This window comes from Drosophila virilis, chromosome 3, assembly GCF_030788295.1.
Source record: "Drosophila virilis strain 15010-1051.87 chromosome 3, Dvir_AGI_RSII-ME, whole genome shotgun sequence".
Lineage (NCBI taxonomy): Eukaryota > Metazoa > Arthropoda > Insecta > Diptera > Drosophilidae > Drosophila > Drosophila virilis.
In genome coordinates, this window is record NC_091545.1 from 5571154 (window position 1) to 5592903 (window position 21750).

At 40.2% G+C, this 21750-nt stretch overlaps 1 long non-coding RNA gene across 2 annotated transcripts in view; it reads left to right on the forward strand.

The window, feature by feature from the left end:
- Positions 1-21750, forward strand: part of LOC116650533 (uncharacterized) — a 78984-nt gene that overhangs the window by 46133 nt on the left and 11101 nt on the right. Inside the window, exon 5 of one of the 2 annotated variants that reach the window (XR_011416315.1) lies at positions 19310-19414. This is a non-coding gene — a long non-coding RNA (uncharacterized lncRNA). Of the gene's footprint in view, positions 1-19309; positions 20903-21750 lie in introns of those variants that run through there. The other variant, XR_004303527.2, reaches the window with a different exon arrangement.

Consider the following 21750-nt stretch of genomic DNA (forward strand, 5'->3'; position numbering starts at 1 on the left):
TCCCGCGGAGCTCTGTCGTTTTGCAACGTTATAGCTCCGCGAGGAGTTCTGTCGTTTTGAAACGTCATATCTCGCGCGGAATTCTGTCGTTTTGGAACGTCATATCTCCGCGCGGAGTTCTGTCGTTTTGGAACGTCATATCCCCGCGAGGAGTTCTGTCGTTTTGGACCGTCATATCTCCCGCGGAGTTCTGTCGTTTTGGAACGTCATAGCTCCGCGCGGAGTTCTGTCGTTTTGGAACGTCATATCTCCGCGCGGAGTTCTGTCGTTTTGGAACGTCATATCTCTGCGCGGAGTTCTGTCGTTTTGGAACGTCATATCTCCGCGAGGAGTTCTGTCGTTTTGGAAAGTCATATCTCCGCGAGGTTTTCTGTCGTTTTGGAACGTCATATCTCCCGCGGACCTCTGTCGTTTTGGAACGTTATATCTCCGCGAGGAGTTCTGTCGTTTTGAAACGTCATATCTCCCGTGGAGTTCTGTCGTTTTGGAACGTCATAGCTCCGCGCGGAGTTCTGTCGTTTTGGAACGTCATATCTCCGCGCGGATTTCTGTCGTTTTGGAACGTCATATCTCCGCGCGGAGTTCTGTCGTTTTGAAACGTCATATCTCCGCGAGGAGTTCTGTCGTTTTGGAACGTCATATCTCCGCGAGGAGTTCTGTCGTTTTGGAACGTCATATCTCCCGCGGAGCTCTGTCGTTTTGGAACGTCATATCTCCGCGAGGAGTTCTGTCGTTTTTAAACGTCATATCTCCCGCGGAGTTCTGTCGTTTTGAAACGTCATATCTCCCGCGGAGTTCTGTCGTTTTGGAACGTCATATCTCCGCGAGGAGTTCTGTCGTTTTGGAACGTCATATCTCCGCGAGGAGTTCTGTCGTTTTTAAACGTCATATCTCCCGCGGAGTTCTGTCGTTTTGGAAAGTCATATCTCCGCGCGGAGTTCTGTCGTTTTGGAACGTCATATCTCCGCGCGGAGTTCTGTCGTTTTGAAACGTCATATCTCCCGCGGAGTTCTGTCGTTTTGGAACGTCATATCTCCGCGAGGAGTTCTGTCGTTTTGGACCGTCATATCTCCCGCGGAGTTCTGTCGTTTTGGAACGTCATAGCTCCGCGCGGAGTTCTGTCGTTTTGGAACGTCATATCTCCGCGCGGAGTTCTGTCGTTTTGGAACGTCATATCTCCGCGCGGAGTTCTGTCGTTTTGGAACGTCATATCTCCGCGAGGAGTTCTGTCGTTTTGGAACGTCATATCTCCGCGAGGTTTTCTGTCGCTTTGGAACGTCATATCTCCCGCGGAGCTCTGTCGTTTTGGAACGTTATATCTCCGCGAGGAGTTCTGTCGTTTTGAAACGTCATATCTCCCGTGGAGTTCTGTCGTTTTGGAACGTCATAGCTCCGCGCGGAGTTCTGTCGTTTTGGAACGTCATATCTCCGCGCGGATTTCTGTCGTTTTGGAACGTCATATCTCCGCGCGGAGTTCTGTCGTTTTGAAACGTCATATCTCCGCGAGGAGTTCTGTCGTTTTGGAACGTCATATCTCCGCGAGGAGTTCTGTCGTTTTGGAACGTCATATCTCCCGCGGAGTTCTGTCGTTTTGGAACGTCATATCTCCCGCGGAGTTCTGTCGTTTTGGAACGTCATATCTCCGCGAGGAGTTCTGTCGTTTTTAAACGTCATATCTCCCGCGGAGTCCTGTCGTTTTGGAACGTCATATCTCCGCGCGGAGTTCTGTCGTTTTGGAACGTCATATCTCCGCGAGGAGTTCTGTCGTTTTGGAACGTCATATCTCCGCGAGGAGTTCTGTCGTTTTGGAACGTCATATCTCCCGCGGAGTTCTGTCGTTTTGGAACGTTATATCTCCGCGAGGAGTTCTGTCGTTTTGGAACGTCATATCTCCGCGCGGATTTCTGTCGTTTTGGAACGTCATATCTCCGCGCGGAGTTCTGTCGTTTTGAAACGTCACATCTCCGCGAGGAGTTCTGTCGTTTTGGAACGTCATATCTCCGCGAGGAGTTCTGTCGTTTTGGAACGTCATATCTCCCGCGGAGTTCTGTCGTTTTGGAACGTTATATCTCCGCGAGGAGTTCTGTCGTTTTGAAACGTCATATCTCCGCGAGGAGTTCTGTCGTTTTGGAACGTCATATCTCCGCGAGGAGTTCTGTCGTTTTGGAACGTCATATCTCCCGCGGAGTTCTGTCGTTTTGGAACGTTATATCTCCGCGAGGAGTTCTGTCGTTTTGGAACGTCATATCTCCGCGAGGAGTTCTGTCGTTTTGGACCGTCATATCTCCCGCGGAGTTCTGTCGTTTTGGAACGTCATAGCTCCGCGCGGAGTTCTGTCGTTTTGGAACGTCATATCTCAGCGCGGAGTTCTGTCGTTTTGGAACGTCATATCTCCGCGAGGAGTTCTGTCGTTTTGGAACGTCATATCTCCGCGAGGAGTTCTGTCGCTTTGGAACGTCATATCTCCCGCGGAGCTCTGTCGTTTTGGAACGTTATATCTCCGCGAGGAGTTCTGTCGTTTTGGAACGTCATATCTCCGCGAGGAGTTCTGTCGTTTTTAAACGTCATATCTCCCGCGGAGTTCTGTCGTTTTGAAACGTCATATCTCCCGCGGAGTTCTGTCGTTTTGGAACGTTATATCTGCGCGAGGAGTTCTGTCGTTTTGAAACGTCATATCTCCGCGAGGAGTTCTGTCGTTTTTAAACGTCATATCTCCCGCGGAGTTCTGTCGTTTTGGAAAGTCATATCTCCGCGCGGAGTTCTGTCGTTTTGGAACGTCATATCTCCGCGAGGAGTTCTGTCGTTTTGTAACGTCATATCTCCGCGAGGAGTTCTGTCGTTTTGGAACGTCATATCTCCCGCGGAGTTCTGTCGTTTTGGAACGTTATATCTCCGCGAGGAGTTCTGTCGTTTTGAAACGTCATATCTCGCGCGGAGCTCTGTCGTTTTGGAACGTCATATCTCCGCGCGGAGTTCTGTCGTTTTGGAACGTCATATCTCCGCGAGGAGTTCTGTCGTTTTGAAACGTTATATCTCCGCGAGGAGTTATAAATATCAAAGTTTGTCAATTAATCTCAAATTGTTATGCAAATAAAACGCTGAGCCAAGTATGGGACAGACAACACTATTCAACTAGAAAAGGCTTTATTTTTCACTAAGAAAATATCCCATTTTTGGTACTTCATTTCTGTAATTAGTTGTTTTCTTGTAATTAGTTGAATTTATGATTTACATTTGAATTCAATTTTTGATTTACATTTACGAACCAAAAATTTTGTTGCACAGTGTTGCGGGTCAGAGTTAAATGCAGCTTGTATTTTTGCAGCAGCTATTTTAAAAGCGCAGCTCTGGCCAGGATTGGCCTTTGTTTTGAGTCCATTGAGAAAACAGCGATGCGTCGCGTGAATAATGGCAAAAGCTCGTAATATATATAAATAATATATAGATACAGATATATGGCATGCCTGTATATAAATTTTAAAGCAGCAAATCCATGCAAAAAGTTTCTTCTTACAAATAAAACTTTGTGCGCTGCTCATAAAATTGATGCTGTGGCTTTTCAGGGCTAATTTAATGGCGCCGACTTCAAAGTGACAATAATTTGGCCATTAAGACGTCGGCTAGCAGAGGGCGAGACAGGCAGAGAGAGGGAGGATGGGCAGAGGGAGCTGGTCTCCAAATGGTCGTCGCTGTCCTGGGCCATTAAATGGATTGTCGTTTAATTGTTCTCGCGTTCATTGCCACGCATCGCCACAAGCTGCCAACTTTTTGAATGTCTCTGTTGGATCAGAGGAGAACGGGCTGTGCTCCGGCCTGCCTCTATATTGGTGCCTTGCCAACTGTCATAATGGTCGAGACGTTGCTCGACTATGCGGCCAATTATGAGTTAAGAGGAATCACTTCTTGGATCGACCATTAAAACAGACGCATACTAAGTTCTGCGGTCATAAAATTAGTTGCGGCCCGAAAAGTGCATTTTGGTTGCCTCAGGCCAGGACGATGGGTTGCGGAAAGGGAGGCGGGTAGGGGCTGCAGAAATTGCTGCACATCGTTCGCCTCATCGTAAACATCGGTCAAATGGGCTGCATGGGCTGCGTAACTGCAGAGTTGGGCCATTGACACGCCCACTCCACTTGGACGACGATGTTGTCTCTGTGAAATGGCCTGGCAGTGGTATGGGGGCGGGGGTCGACGAGGGGTTTGCGGTTGACGAGCGGAGAACAAGATTTGAAATGGTTTTAAGTGCAACTTTAAAAGGGCTCACAGATCTGTGCTAAATGATGACGCTCATATGTCAGGCTTTTAACTGGACCGCCAGGTACTCTAGCATGTAAAATTGCAGAGCGGAAAATTGTTGAAAAGCAAGGGAAAAGACAAAATGGAAAATATAATTGTTATCAAAGTGTAAACGGCATAAGATATGTGAGCAGCTGCAGGTGGAAGTATTTTGCTTCGGGGATGAAGTCTGTAAGTTTGTGGTAAGAAATTATAGAGATGGATAAAAAATAAAGAGGTTAGATATACATCTGATGCGATGTGTTATTCAAATACAGTGTTTGTAGTCAAATATAAGGCTACAGTTAAAACTTCTGGTTGCATATATGGTATTAACATTGAGGGGTATTTACAATGAAAGGATTCAGGTCATAGCTTAATAATAGGAAGGTATTCATGTGATTCGCCTAGTAGGTAGATTGCAAGAATGTGACCTTTGGGGTTGCTGCCCTGTGATGGTGTCAGCCAGGACCCTGGCAAGCCCTTTTGGAAAAATTCAATTTAAGCCTGAAATTTCTGCTGTTAAAAAGCTCAGACAACTGAAACGTATTAAAGAATCAGGCAAAGCAAATTAAAATGAACAGATTCACATGTTTTTTTCCGTTCATCCAACTCTTAAATTAGCTGTGTCACATTTTGACAATTTGAACAAATCTATTTTTACAGCCATGAATAATTTTGCATTCGCCGAATAATCAACATGGACTCGCTTGGGGCACAGCTTCAATTAGGCGCTACAATCTAATTGAATTGTCAAAGCAGTTCAATTCTGGACTAAAATCGTGCACCTTCCCTTTGGAGCTACACACAATGTCCATGTTCAGTACATTTTCAATTTGGCTTTCAAGTGTTTTTCTCTTGGAAAAACCAAAAATGATTTCCCAGTAACTGCTGTTTGAAATTATTGGCTGTCGTTTCTCTCTCTTTCTCCCTCTCTCTCTCTCATACTCTTTTTGCATGCTGGCCAGCCAGATTTGCATATTTCGACGCCTCGGCATATTTTGCATATTGCAATGGCCAAAAACTTTGTGACTTTTCAGTTGTATTTAGGGATTCGAGTGCCGCTGCCAACCTGCCCAGTTCGACCATGAAACATGACAGTTTTGTCTAGTTTTATGTGCCCGGCATACCGTATGAATAAAGTTTGCCTTCCAAGCAGCTGAAGTGTTGAAGCCTTCAGCATTTATGCCCCTTGAAATTGGTCATAAAGGGTATAATGACTTTGTTGAAAGTATATAGCAAGCAGAAGTAAGGTTCTCTAAATCCTTGATATTGCTCAGCATGAATAGACATGTTCGTCTGTCTGTGCTAAGAGACTATATGAGGTAGAAAGTTGAAAGTTGAGAGTGAGGTTTCCAAGGGCACGAAAAGTAGGTTTTGAAACTTCGATAACTATTTCCACACATTTGTCGGCTATATTTATTCACTTAACATTTTATAAGGATCGCAAAATAAATAACCAAGTTAATCAGGGACTGTTTGCTCCGAGTATGTGCAAATGTGTTCTGTGTGTGGGTTTGTAGAAGAAAGTTGAGATGCTTGCAATGCCAAATGTTTACATGGCATCTGTTAGTCATATATTCCCGACTAGAATGCTCTTGTGGGCACTTGCTTTGCATGCTCCCAGTTGACCAGCAGCCCGTCCCCGCATGACAGGCTAACCGACGTGTCGTGCATGCACTTTGCATATTGTCGAAACTGGAGATCAAATTTTGCTTGCGTTTGACATGACGTCAGACGGGCATTGGCACCAACTGCTCTTCCAATCATTGTTAGTCGGAAAATCATATTTCAATTAAAAGCTAGCCAGGCCAACCAATAAGAGCCAGCAAACATCTAATAATCAACAGAAATGGGAGCCAACCAGCATTGGGAGCCATGCGAACAACATGTTCTATGTCGAATTGTTGCAAATTTGTTTGCATATTTTGCTGTAATTGTTGCCCAACTACAAATTGCCGAAGGATCCAGCTAAATGCATGCTATTTGCGCACAGCACAATTGAATTGCTTGCCAAATGAGGGTTTCGGATAGTTTTGATTCGAATTCAAATGTAAAACTCCAACTTTAATAGGGTTTTATCCGTGTGCGGCTGGATAACATGTAGCCAATCCCCAAAGATTGTGTTATTAATTTCTCCGTCTCTTTCTGACAGGTTTTTGTCTCTTGCTCTCTACACTGAAATCACAAATTTCAATCTATTGACATAATGACAAACCAAACAACATATTGAACCTGGTAAGAAGGTTGCAGTCCATGTAAACGACTAAGAGATACCCTACATTCACAAGACTCACACGCCACAAGCTACATACGTCGGGCTGTGCTTGTGTTTTTCTCAGTCTCATATTGCAGAGTATATATGTTTTAATAACTCTTGTGTGTATAGTCCGATTACACTGAGATTTTCAGGCATTCAAGTTGATGCTGAAACTTGAGTGCATCCCAAAAATCGATCTCTTTAAGTTCTTGAGATTTTTCTTCTCTCAATCCTATACTGCAGACAATTCATTCTTTACTCTTGTGTGTATAGTCCGATCGCATTGAGATTTTCAGGTATTCAAAATGATATTCAGATTTGTGTGCATCCCAAAAGGGATGGATCAAGGATATATCTCTTTAAGTTCTTGAGCATGCGTGACATTTCCCATCTGTGTTACGATACACGACCTTTATAGGGACGGCTGTACATTTGCAATGAATATAGGGTACAAATATTGCAGACCAGACAAATATAAACACATGTACATATATACTTTACATGTTCTGTATAAAAAATGTATCCATTCCAGTTTATTTTTTTTAACAACGTGTCGTGTCATGTTTGTCAAAGGGCGCCACCTGTCGACCGCGAACGACAGCGCGTGCTCTCTGCCCCTCTCTCTCTCTTTCCCTCTCATCTCAATCTCTCTCGCGTGTCACAGGTTAATTTCGCATGCAAATAATGTCACGTTGTCGTTGTCGCCGTTGAATGAACTTGATTAAAATTCAATGCGACGTTAATTAAATTCTGCCAATGTAATTTACAGGCCTTTTTTTTTGGTTTTTTGGTTTATTTTTGCAATCAGCTGCGTCCAACCCAACCCGAGTTGAGGTCCAGCTTAAAGTTGTCGCTTTGGGAGGTGTCAATAACCAGGGATTGACGACCAGCAGGTGCCGCAATAGCTGTAAGATTGGGTAATCTTTGCAAAACAATTCCCTTTCATTTTCAATGTGCAGGTAATTAGGAGCTTTCTATTTCTTCAGATTTAAAGAATATCTACACGCATGAACACCAATCACTAAACAATCTGCTAGAAAATGTCCCAAAGTCTCATTAATTGGCAGTTAGAATCTACATTAATTTCTAATTTCAATTAAGAACTGCTCTATTGACAGTTGTCTTAACTTGGTTAGACACATCATTAATTCAAAGATCTAACAAAGAGATATTCCAAGCGCCACAAATGAATTCGAGTAAGCACGTTTGTGCAGGACTTAAGCAAATATAGCTAAGCAAACGTAAAGTTTATCCTGCAGCGCGCAAAGCGGCATTTAAGCGTCTTTAAGCGACTCCTGACACACGTGGCGTATGAGCAATCAGCACATAAATTACCCCGGCAGCAAACATTGTTAGAGTTCTGTTTTGGGGCTTTCTCTGGCGTCGCGGAATTCCGGTGCATTGTGCGCACCATGAAGTCTAGACAATGCAATCATAAATAATTTCTGCATAAAGACGTAATAATTTTGCTGCCCCCTGCTCCCCCTGCAACCCCTTTTTGTGTCGCTTGCCCTGCTCGCTGTAAGTTCTAACTGGGTCTTCTGCTCGCCAGCCCAAAGTTGTTGCTGTCCAAATATTTTGTTATTAAATGAAATTGCAATGTTTGCTGCTGACCAGCACCACAAATACGAGACCCCCAGCTGCCGACCCCAATCAGAGCTCAGACGCAGCTCCAGCTCCAGCTTCTGGTTCGGCTCCTGTTCCTGCACTGGCTTCCTCATTATGAGTGCAGTCGGGGTGTTTGGGTCCTGTGCTCCTGTTTGTCTGGGAATTTCATGTTGGGGCTTCGTCGGTCAGTTTGGCGTCTGCAAGGGCATGAGGAGGGTTGAAGAGGAAAGGTATTTCACTTTTTGCGTGTTTTTAAACGTTTTTATGAATTTGTATGCGGTTCTTGTTAGGGCTCTTGTTGAGGTTCTTGTTGGGGTTCTTGTATGCGGTTGCCACTTGTTGGTGGAACTAGCTGCTGAACCCAAAAACTTTATACACATTTATTGCTAGACTCAGGCTTAAGTCTCGATGATGATGTTTGTAGCGTAAAAGTCATCATAGAAAGATTAATTAAGGGATATTCATATAGGTGAGTGTGGATAAATTGATACGGGATGAAGCATATAAATAAAATTTAGATGTGAAAATAGATCTATAAATAAAGATATAGATATAGAAAGATATAATAATAGATAAGGTTTAGGATAAGGATAAGCAATATGACATAGGCTATACAGGATTAACTTATGCGGTTGGGTATATATGCTGATACAATCCATTCACCTAAAATATAATATAATATTAAATATTCCATACCAATCTCTATTCCAAACTTAGCATATTATCAGCATTTATTTCATGATATAAGTTCTGACAAGCTGCTTATGCTTCACACTTTATTTAAAAGTTTACCCTACCTCTCTAACAAGTTTGGTATATGCACATATCAACAAGCTAAAATTATCATTAGTTCAGTTTGGGGTTTTGGGGTTTGGGGTGAGCAACTTTTTTCGACGGGTCAGTTGGCTGCTGGAACAACGCAGCAATGTCTAATGAAATTTTCAACATATTTGTGTTGTAATAATGAAATGCTTATGGTTTCCAGTGTCTGAGATGGGCGATTGCGTTGCCATAGACAGTACTCGGCCAGGGCTTAGAGTTGTTGAGTTGGGGCAAGGATGAGGGGCAGCTACTTGCAGGCGCAACGTTGCGTATCATTTGTCAAGTTGCAGCAACTTTTATTTTGTGTGTGTGTGTGTGTGTGTTTAAATACCCTGAACCCAGGGAAAATATGCAAGGGTATAATGTTTTCTGTGCAGATCCATGTAAAAGGCAAAGGAAGGCATCGACGAGGCCGTATGCTAAATCTAGCTGATCTGGTAGATCCACACTATGATATGCAGAAGAGTTTCTTGATTATTAACATACCAATATATATATTTGGATATCAGCATATCTCCCACGTTCCCATTTGAAATGTAAAAAACATTATTTTATAGGTAGAGTCTTCTGCTTTGGTATGCATTCATGTTTGTATGCCATATTAAATCCCTACAAATTACACAAAGATCGGACTGTAAACACCAAAGTTAATCTGGAACGCATCTCATAGTGCAACGCCAAAAAGAAGCACGGTGAATGTGTGTGTGTTTTTGTATGTTTTGTATAAACAGAAGGAAACTGGCAGCTTGGCGCTGTGATCAGGGTATCTCGCAGTCATGCATGCCCGTTTGCAGCATTTTTACTTGCTCTCTGTTGTTGCCTCTGCTGTGCTTGCAACGAGTTAAGCAGCTTGCAACTTCTTTGCGTTGCATTCGATGTAAAACTAAGCGGCAAAATTGCAGCGACTAGGTGCAAACATTTGCAGTTTGCAGTCGGCAACTCGTTAAAAGTTGCTCGCAGCCAAAGTAACGCCAGACGCCGACTCTAAAGCCCACGCCCTCGACCGGGCCACGCCCATCAATCGCAAAGTGTTGCTAAAAGTTTGCCATAAATAATGCGCGTCTCAATATTAACAAGCGACGTTGTTGCCGGCGAAAAGTTTAGCGCACTTCAATAAACGAAGTACCCCAACCCGGCCCCTGTTCCCGTTCGCCCCTCTTCTCTAGACTGCCACGCCCATCCAGTTAGAGTGCTTTGGCTGCTACTTTCAAGTTGTCAACAGCTTATTGATGCTGGGCTTCTTGAGCACTTTAGCATGCCACGAAAATATTTTGCGGCCATGCCAAATGTCAAAATAATTTCCAACTCCAAAAGCCTTGCAGTTGTTTTTGTTGCTCTGCTTGTTGTTTGCAATTGTTGTTGTTGTTGTTGCTGTTGTTGTCGCTGTTGTTTATTATGTTTGAAGCCATGTCATGGCTGGCTGCTAGTCGCCGCAGGCAGTCGTCTTTCATATCCGTTGTGCTGCTTCCGGGCATTGTGGGGAAATTGATTTTGTCTGCAGCTGAAGATTTCGCCGGCTCACTTGTCGTATACGCAATGTTAATTAAGTGCCACTTTAAAGCGTGTGCTGTGGAAAATTAGCTACGCAAATGTATTATTTAGCTGGCAGCTCATTAAATCCCCATAAACAGGCTCAAGGACGGGCCCCACTAACCTGCATACCGAGATTATGCCACTCAGTGGGGGGATTCTATATTGACTGAAGCTGAGCCACTTCATTAACTGGGTGTGCGTGTGTGTGTGTTAACTGGGCAAACACATGAGGCAACGCCCCAGGGCGGATGAAAGCTGACAAAATGTGTCATAATGAACTGCATAAATATGCAGAGCTTTTCTATGGCAAGACTTCAGTTTAATGAGGCGGCATCAGATAGCGTAGAGATGGTGCCATAAGAACAGGCTCTCACATATTATATCATCTTACAAAGTAGAGATGGGCGCGAGTGTCGGGTTTGTAAATGAGACAAGTAATGGGGGCAAGCTAGAAATATTACCACAACATGCACGCTTTCTTAATCATTTTTCTTATACTCTGTACACAAATTGCATGCGAGTATATAAGACCTTTTTGCTTGTGTATGCTTAGAGCTGGACTCATTCAAATAAGCTTTGCATGTAAACTTTTAGCGAAAAGCTCATCAATTAAACTGCGCCTTAGATTCATAAACGACCACGCCCTTAACGTGCACAAACAGACTATTGCTTACAACCACAGTTTGAAAGTCACATCATTGTAGTTACAGTTTGAAAAGCACTCTTTTTCTATGAATTATGTATTGGAGCTTAACATTTATATTAAAAAATCAAATTTAACATTGCCGTCATCCAATTTTCTTAATATTTTTGGGGCTACGGACCAGAAACTTATGATATATACTCTCGCCAGATAAAATCTTAGTTTTATATGGCTAGCCAGTGGGCGTGGCAAATTTTGAGAATCTCTTTCTTGCACAGTTTTGTCGACTGCAACTTTTTAGCTTGTATTTAATTTAGTAAAATTTCTGAAATTTTGTCGCTCAGTTTTGTTTAAGTGCTCAAAACTTACACGCACGCAATTTGTTTTCTAAGCACGAACGTGTTCGTGTCACGAAAGAAAGCACATCACGCGCTTAGCTCTAATTACGTTTATACAGTGTTGTAAAGGACTCTGCTTTAAAGTTTCTTTCTAAAGCTTAAACTTGGTTAGATGTTGTTTTTTATTTTCTTTTCGGCTTACACTCACGTATTTGTAGTTGTTCTCTCCCCTCCAAATCGAAGCTATAAAAGTAATTAAGATAACGACTTTTGTGTTGTTCGCATTCTTGTTTTTTATTTGCTTCTTCTTTTTTGCTGCTCCTGCTGCTGCTGATGCTGCTGCCGTCTGTTGCCTGCCGATATGTATCGTGTGTATTTACTTTATAGCCCAGAGTTTTACAATATTTTCTCGCTCAAAGCGAGGCGCCGCACTGTTTGTCGACTTCCTGTTGTTTGTGCAATTTTCTTGAAATTTCATTTCTTAACTTTTGCCAAAGGCCTTTGAGAGACGTCGTTCCGTGTATTGGAGACTGTAAATCATATGAGAGCGGTTGCGACTGCGGCACGGGCAGGGGGCATGTGTGGCAGTTGTTGTTCGCTTTTCCTTTGGGGAGGGCTATTGTAGTTGTAGTTGTTGTTATTACTGTGGGGCAACTTGACGGCTGCCGGTCTACTGCAACGTTTTTCTAATTGCTTGTCTGGCTATGAGGTTTTTGTCCATTTTGCAGCTGGGGAAGGTTCAAGAAAATATATCGATTAATTAACGACATTAAAAGCTAAAAGCTTTGCGGGCAAGACTCTACTCGGCACTCACATGTGAGATGCTCGGTTTATGATTTATTTTTTATGCTTCTTTTGTTAGAACCGGAAACGGATAATTAATATGAAAGGATTTATTTCGATGCTGGCGAAATTTGAGTGTAGACAATAAAGAGGGCTCAGTTCAGCTTGTGCAGCATATGAACACACTTGTTTATAAATATAAATGAGACAGGAAATAGATGATTCATGCCAGAGTTTACTTTTTACCCAGAAATATGAGCGTTCTTTTCATACCATATGGGTAAGTCTTTGCTCCAAATTGTGACACAGGAAGTCATTAAAAAGAGGATCTTAATGTGATTTATTAATGTCAGATGTGTGATATATAAACTGAGCATTTATATCGCAACATTGGCAAGAATGAAAAGTGAAATATATTTGATTTGCTTTCGAAATATAAATTTATTATTGCTTTATATATTTTTTGATTAACTCAAGAGAGATTTATGTTTAGTTCTACTTCAAATCGAACATAAATCAAAAAGTCACAGGTCAACTTTCAAAAAGCTTTTAATTTAATGCATTCTATAGCCAAATGGCAAATGAAATTATTTTGCAGGTAAAAAAAGCAATTGGCCAAGAATAGAATGTCAAACGTTTTATAAAAAATTTGTGATATCTCTGCTGTCCGATTTCGCCTTGATAAACCATTTTGAACTTAATTATAAAAATAGATGGGAGAAATGAACTTGTTGACCAAAAAACGATTCGTTTGTAAAGTCAACCTTTTTTGATGATTTTTTTTGAATATCTCGGCCAAATAATGTCCGATTTTGTTATATTATACCATTTTCTACTCGTAACGATCAGTACTATCGATTGGCATGAAATATATTAAAATCTTAATTTTGACCCAAATCGACTAATAAGCAAGGGGCTACATCACGTTTTTTGTCAAAATCGTAAATTAGAATTTACCCGAAATATTAAAAAAAAAGCATCAAAAAAGGTTTGATTTTCGAACCGACCTGGATTTTGAAAAAAATCGTGATGATTTGGAAGGTAATATCTCCGCGCGGAGATATGACGTTTTAAAACGACATAACTCCCCGCGAAGATATGACGTTTTAAAACGACATAACTCCCCGCGGAGATATGACGTTTTAAAACGACATAACTCCCCGCGGAGATATGACGTTTTAAAACGACATAACTCCCCGCGGAGATCGGTTCGAAAGTCAGAACTCTTTTGATGATTTTTTTTTTTAACCGACCCCGTAAATTAGAATTTACTCGAAATATTAAAAAAAAGCATCAAAAAAGGTTTGATTTTCGAACCGACCTGGATTTTGAAAAAAATTGTGATGATTTGGAAGGTAATATCTCCGCGCGGAGATATGACGTTTTAAAACGACATAACTCCCCGCGAAGATATGACGTTTTAAAACGACATAACTCCCCGCGGAGATATGACGTTTTAAAACGACATAACTCCCCGCGGAGATATGACGTTTTAAAACGACATACATCCCCGCGGAGATATGACGTTTTAAAACGACATATCTCCGCGCGGAGATATGACGTTTTAAAACGACATAACTCCCCGCGGAGATCGGTTCGAAAGTCACAACTTTTTTGATGATTTTTTTTTTAACCGACCCCGTAAATTAGAATTTACTCGAAATATTAAAAAAAAAGCATCAAAAAAGGTTTGATTTTCGAACCGACCTGGATTTTGAAAAAAATTGTGATGATTTGGAAGGTAATATCTCCGCGCGGAGATATGACGTTTTAAAACGACATAACTCCCCGCGGAGATATGACGTTTTAAAACGACATAACTCCCCGCGGAGATCGGTTCGAAAGTCAGAACTTATTTGATGATTTTTTTTTTTAACCGACCCCGTAAATTAGAATTTACTCGAAATATTAAAAAAAAGCATCAAAAAAGGTTTGATTTTCGAACCGACCTGGATTTTGAAAAAAATTGTGATGATTTGGAAGGTAATATCTCCGCGCGGAGATATGACGTTTTAAAACGACATATCTCCGCGCGGAGATATGACGTTTTAAAACGACATAACTCCCCGCGGAGATATGACGTTTTAAAACGACATAACTCCCCGCGGAGATATGACGTTTTAAAACGACATAACTCCCCCCAAAATCAGTGGCTTAAAAAATGTTGTTGACCAAAAAACGATTCGTTTGTAAAGTCAACCTTTTTGATGATTTTTTTGTATATCTCGGCCAAATAATGTCCGATACCATTTTCGACTCGTAACAATCAGAACTATCGATTGGCATAAAAAATATTAATATCTAAATTTTGACCCAAATCGACTAAAAAGCAAGGGGTTATATCGCGATTTATGTCAAAATCGGGGTCGGTTCGAAAATCAAAACTTTTTTGATTCTTTTTTTTTTTTTAACCAACCCCGTAAATTAGAATTTACTCGAAATATTAAAAAAAAAGCATCAAAAAAGGTTTGATTTTCGAACCGACCTGGATTTTGAAAAAAATTGTGATGATTTGGAAGGTAATATCTCCGCGCGGAGATATGACGTTTTAAAACGACATATCTCCGCGCGGAGATATGACGTTTTAAAACGACATAACTCCCCGCGGAGATATGACGTTTTAAAACGACATAACTCCCCGCGGAGATCGGTTTGAAAGTCAGAACTTTTTTGATGATTTTTTTTTTTAACCGACCCCGTAAATTAGAATTTACTCGAAATATTAAAAAAAAGCATCAAAAAAGGTTTGATTTTCGAACCGACCTGGATTTTGAAAAAAATTGTGATGATTTGAAAGGTTATATCTCCGCGCGGAGATATGACGTTTTAAAACGACATAACTCCCCGCGGAGATATGACGTTTTAAAACGACATAACTCCCCGCGGAGATCGGTTCGAAAGTCAGAACTTTTTTGATGATTTTTTCAATATCTCGGGTAAATCTCGTCTAATTTTCAAATGTTATACCTTTATAAATTTGTACGGATCCCTACTATCAATTGGCATTCAAAGAAATTTAAAATCGATGGCCTAAGAAAAGTTGTTGACCAAAAGACGATTCGTTTGTAAAGTCAACCTTTTTTGATGATTTTCTTTGAATATCTCGGCCAAATAATATCCGATTTTGCTATTTTATACCATTTTCTGCTCGTAACGATCAGTACTATCGATTGGCATCAAATATATTAAAATCTTAATTTTGACCCAAATCGACTAATAAGCAAGGGGCTACATTACGTTTTTTGTCAAAATCGTAAATTAGAATTTACCCGAAATATTAAAAAAAAGGCATCAAAAAAGGTTTGATTTTCGAACCGACCTGGATTTTGAAAAAAATTGTGATGATTTGGAAGGTAATATCTCCGCGCGGAGATATGACGTTTTAAAACGACATATCTCCGCGCGGAGATATGACGTTTTAAAACGACATAACTCCCCGCGGAGATCGGTTCGAAAGTCAGAACTTTTTTGATGATTTTTTCAATATCTCGGGTAAATCTCGTCTAATTTTCAAATGTTATACCTTTATAAATTTGTACGGATCCCTACTATCAATTGGCATTCAAAGAAATTTAAAATCGATGGCCTAAGAAAAGTTGTTGACCAAAAGACGATTCGTTTGTAAAGTCAACCTTTTTTGATGATTTTCTTTGAATATCTCGGCCAAATAATATCCGATTTTGCTATTTTATACCATTTTCTGCTCGTAACGATCAGTACTATCGATTGGCATGAAATATATTAAAATCTTATTTTTGACGCAAATCGACTAATAAGCAAGGGGTTATATTGCGATTTATGTCAAAATCGGGGTCGGTTCGAAAATCAAAACTTTTTTGATTCTTTTTTTTTTTAGCCGACCCCGTAAATTAGAATTTACTCGAAATATTAAAAAAAAGCATCAAAAAAGGTTTGATTTTCGAACCGACCTGGATTTTGAAAAAAATTGTGATGATTTGGAAGGTTATATCTCCGCGCGGAGATATGACGTTTTAAAACGACATAACTCCCCGCGGAGATATGACGTTTTAAAACGACATAACTCCCCGCGGAGATCGGTTCGAAAGTCAGAACTTATTTGATGATTTTTTTTTTTAACCGACCCCGTAAATTAGAATTTACTCGAAATATTAAAAAAAAGCATCAAAAAAGGTTTGATTTTCGAACCGACCTGGATTTTGAAAAAAATTGTGATGATTTGGAAGGTTATATCTCCGCGCGGAGATATGACGTTTTAAAACGACATAACTCCCCGCGGAGATATGACGTTTTAAAACGACATAACTCCCCGCGGAGATATGACGTTTTAAAACGACATAACTCCCCCCAAAATCAGTGGCTTAAAAAATGTTGTTGACCAAAAAACGATTCGTTTGTAAAGTCAACCTTTTTGATGATTTTTTTGTATATCTCGGCCAAATAATGTCCGATACCATTTTCGACTCGTAACAATCAGAACTATCGATTGGCATTAAAAATATTTAAATCTAAATTTTGACCCAAATCGACCAAAAAGCAAGGGGCTATATCGCGATTTATGTCAAAATCGGGGTCGGTTCGAAAATCAAAACATTTTTGATGATTTTTTTTTAATATCTCGGGTAAATCTCGTCTAATTTTGAAATGTTATACCTTTTTAAATTGGTACGGATCTCTACTATCAATTGGCATTCAAAGAAAAAAAATCGATCGCATAAAAAAAGTTGTTGACCAAAAAACGATTAGTTTATAAAGTCAACCTTTTTTGATGTTTTATTTTGGATATCTCGGATAAATAATGTCCGATTTTTCAATTTTATTCCAAAATGCAAGGGGTATGTCGTTTTTAGCGCGGCGGAGCTATATCGTTTTAAAACGACATAACTGTTGATAACCGTTAATCATGGCGAGATTATGTCGTTTTGAAACCACACTTCTACGGATCCCTACTAAACAAAAAGGAGGTTGAACTACCCAAAACTTCGTCTTAACGTGCACCATGATCACTTAAGATGATTATAGTAAACAAATTATCAGTTATAGTGAACAAGTTATGTCACGACAAACAGTATTAAATAAAGTGATTGTTTTCGCTTCAATCCGTTAATTGCATAATATTTTTAAACTGCTGCTTAATATAAATGAAGCTTTTAAGCCCGTCTGACTGACGGATAAAGTAGACAAATCCTCGGCTGCATTTAACTGACTTTTATCAATTTCATTTGAGCTGCGCATTCATCTAGCCACAACTGATGCCGACTTCCTTCCGCGCTGGTGACCCACTTGGGGCGGGGCTTTGTTGGCAAGGATATTCAGCATTTAATATGCACGCTGGCTAAATGCCAACTGATTCTTTCTCTCTCTTGTTTTTATTCAGCTCTTTGTGTATAGTTGGGGTTTATTTTATATGTATAAATATAGTTATCCCTCGGTGCTGAAAAAACAGTTGAGTGCACTTTTTGCTTGTTGCATGCATTCAGGCGTTGCCACTGCTGCTGCTTCTGCCACATCTTGTTACTGCTGCTGCATTCGTGTTGAGTACGAAGAGGTCAAAATGTGTTGCCTTTCTCATAAAGTAGCCAAGTGAGTAACAAGCGGCAAAAGGATAAGTAACTCGGTTAGTCCATCAGTCAGTCATTCAATCAGTCAGTAAGTCAGTCAGTCAGTCAGTGACTGCCTTGGATATGCTTGTGCGTGTGCTGCTGATCAGCTTAATAGGCTGGCAGCCGCCTTTTGCCGCTCTGCTGCAGCTGACACAATTTCTCGCCACTTGCCACATTACGCCAGCTGTGGCACTTTCTTGGCGAGTCCTTACATTATGCTTGATGCATGTGGCATGTGGTGTGCAGAAGTGCTCGTCCTCGCTTCACGCCTCGTTGCACACTTGGGAGTGTGCCGCACACATCATCATTTTTGTCTCTGCTTTTTTCGCTTTTCTCTTTTCTCATTGCCTGATTGCATTACTCTGTGGCCAGTTTTGGGGTCGTGTAGCTGGCTCGTTGAATTGATTGAATTTTCATGCTGCCACCGTTTGGCTGCACTTGCCACAATGTGTTGCAAGCTTTAAGCGCAGTTGCGCAGCACGCAAAAACGCTTTTGCGGCTCATGCCTCTAATTATGCACAGCCAGATAATCGAGAGGATGTGAAATGCGTGCTAATTAAAAGGCACAACATTTATCCAATTGCCAGGCTGCACTTCAGCCTGCGCACACAAAGCCAACGGCGGCCGTCATGGCAACCGGCTCCTCCACACGCCGGACTCCAGCTCAATCCTTTGAGCTCGTTTCCTCTCGCTCTCTCCTCGCTCCCCTCTCTCTCTCTCTCTCCCCCTCTGTTACTGGCAAATAAATCGCATATAAACAGCAGATAATCCCGGCAACAGCATTGCAAACGTCATTCATACCTATGGTCCTTGGTCCTTGCTGCTGCTCCAGTTCCTCTTCAACCCTTTCAATCTCTGCAGCCTTCTCCTGCTTTGTCCTGGCAGCTACAGGTGAATGCCTGCTACTGGCTGCCTGTTGGCCATCGTCGCGTCTCAATAGTCACGTTTATCGATTTTGCTCTACTTGCTTAGGTTTGGGGCGTGGCTGCAGTGAACGCCCACCACGGCAGCCGCAATTCTGTGTGCATGTGTGCAGAGGCTGTTTTTGGAGTGCATTCAATTAGAAAAACTGTTTTTCTAATTAGACAAAAATCGAATAATCGCTTCAAATACATTGAAGCTGTGCAAACGACATGTGCACAGCACAGAAATAAACCTGTCAAGAGTTTGTTAAATCGCAGGTGAATCTATTTAAGGATTCAGGATATGTTTTCTATTTAAATGTTGTTTAAGGTCTCGCAAATTTCAAGAACTTGACGAGAACCTTAACGATAAGGTTCGATTCCAATTATGTTAAATGTTTACTACATTCCTTTTGAAAATACCGACACAAAGTTGAACTTATAAATTAAACAAATAACATAAGCATATTTGTTTTAAGATCTCTGATTATGTCACATTTAGTTTAACTTTTCCAATTTCTTAAGCAGCATTTAAAGAAATTTATTTTATTTAATTTTTTTAGTGCTTGAACAAGCTGTGATCAGTACTGCGTCAATGGATTCCAGTCTAAGCACTTGGGAGCATCATTATGCCAACCTGGATCTGGAGAACGGCCTGCCTAACTGGGGTATGTTATATCCAGCTTCAGCATAACGTATCCCTGAAATAAATATCCATTCCATGCGAGGGCTCAGCTGCGTCATGAAGATGAATTCAACGAGGATCATGATAGATTAACTAGATAGGATAGATAGATAGATAGGATAGATCGCTAGATAGATAGATAGGATATAGTCGGGCTAGATATTTGGTTAGCTTTCAGTTAGTTTGTCTTTTTTATCCCTAACTCAAGTTCTTAAAGGCTTTAAATTTATCCATCTTCAGATGCATAATTCTTATTTCTACTAATGTGAATGTTAGGGACCATTGTCAAGTGTCCGAATTTTCTACAAATGCTTGATCGATCAACAATTTGAAAAGATAACCTTATGTTCATTTGATGTTATTTCATTTTTAAATCTAGTTGAAACTTATAGATTTAGAAATGAATTAGCTGAATAATTACATCATAGGGGTTCGATCCATTCATGAAGATGCTTTATGCCCAATTTTGAGGGACTTAAATTGTTTGCAATTAATTGTTTTCACTTACATTTACCTGAGAATTTATAACTCATCCAATTGTCTTCCAAGAACTCAAAAAGGCTTCTTGGTATTAAGCTCCTGGCAACTTTCTATCAGAGTGCAGCAATTCAATTTGCAGCGTTTTCATAATGAGTGATAAACAAATGAAAATGAAAATGAGAGCGTCCTTGGCATGTCACATTCATAGAGCACAACCCCAATACCCATCTTCTGCTCCGTTTTCCAGCTGCGAATGTGTCTCTTCTGAAAAGCTAAGCAAATGCGTGTGAAAATTATGCAAACAGGCAGCACAAGTGAAAAGCATGACCTTTGGCAGCCGCAATGAAAAACAAACTAGGCAAATAGAGTTCATTAGCGAGCATGGAGAATGTTCCGAATGTGTGTCGGTTATATTTATTTAACTCATTTTACTCGTTCTATTTTTTGAAATAAGGCAAACATTTCGAATGGAATTATGTGACGCGACAGTTGGCCAAAATGCAATAGCAAATATTTAATGATGGCCAAATATGTATTGGTTAAGTAGTTCTTGCCAAGTATTCAGATTATCAAGCGCACCAGAACAAATATTAATAGAGTTGAACTCTTAAAATTGCGAGCATGAGAGCGCTTATTTGGCGTCCATACTCCATTATAGACAATCACATCGTCTGCCTTGACTTGGCCGGGCACTTTCTCCGTCATGTGCTCATATTCCCACTCCATGCCTCGTTTGTCTATGTATTTGTAGACGGTCCTTCCGTCACTTTTCACCATGGACTCATCTTTGGCGCATAAGAGGGTCTTTCGAAATATTGTTCATATATAGATGATGATATTGATTGCAGCTGCAATACACTTACCCAAAGGCCGATCAGGTGTATTATAAAAACCAGATATTTGGAGTTCGTCATTTCATAAAAAGTAATCGAGTAAAGGTTGTGGAAATTATAAAATGTAACAGAGGCCAACCAAAAATTCCACTACGAAAGATTGGGCCAAATACCTTGTTCAATTTTGTACAAATAATTAATTTAAAATTTGTCATTTTATAAACGTTTTTTTTTTTTGGAATTTTTGTATTTTAAAAACAAATTTGAAAAACAGGCATTAATTGTCCGGCTAACTGCGATTAACAAACTATTCTGCTCAATACTAATTCAAAACATGTTTGTGTGTATTCAACATTCATATGTTTATTAATTTAACATTTTGGCCATTTAGTCGAAATTGTCGTGTTAACAGTTTTTTCCTTTTGGCTCATTGCCTTTGTTAATGATGTTGCACAATTAATGATGTAATTATTTGTACTTGCTCGCTATTTAAATTCTTTTCATAGCTATTTGTTATTTTAATTAAACTTTCATTGTTTTTCATTGTTTTTTTTTTTGTAGTTTTAATAGATTTATTTTAAAGCATGGTATTTGTATATAATTGTTATTTGCTTTTAGTACCTTGCTTCCAAATGGCAGAAATTGCTGCATACTCTCAGGCAACGGCAAATATAAAATTGATAAAATGGATTCACATTTTTTGTAGCATACTTTTGTGGGCGTTGTTTAATGCTTTCATTGAACATCCTAAGAGTATGTGCACTTTCTCCCCAATGCAAACTAAAATGAAATTAACAAAATTTAAATTTGGATTTAAACCGTTCTCTTATTCGATTGGTAGGACTAATATAGTGTAGGCTATACTTTTAAAGTAAGCTATACTTTTAAAGTTATGTATTAAAATCAAAAGAAAAAATCAATAAATATGCATATATTTGACTCAATATATACTGTTGCATACTTTTACGCTGCTTCCACAGGCTAATCTAGCATATTTCATATACTT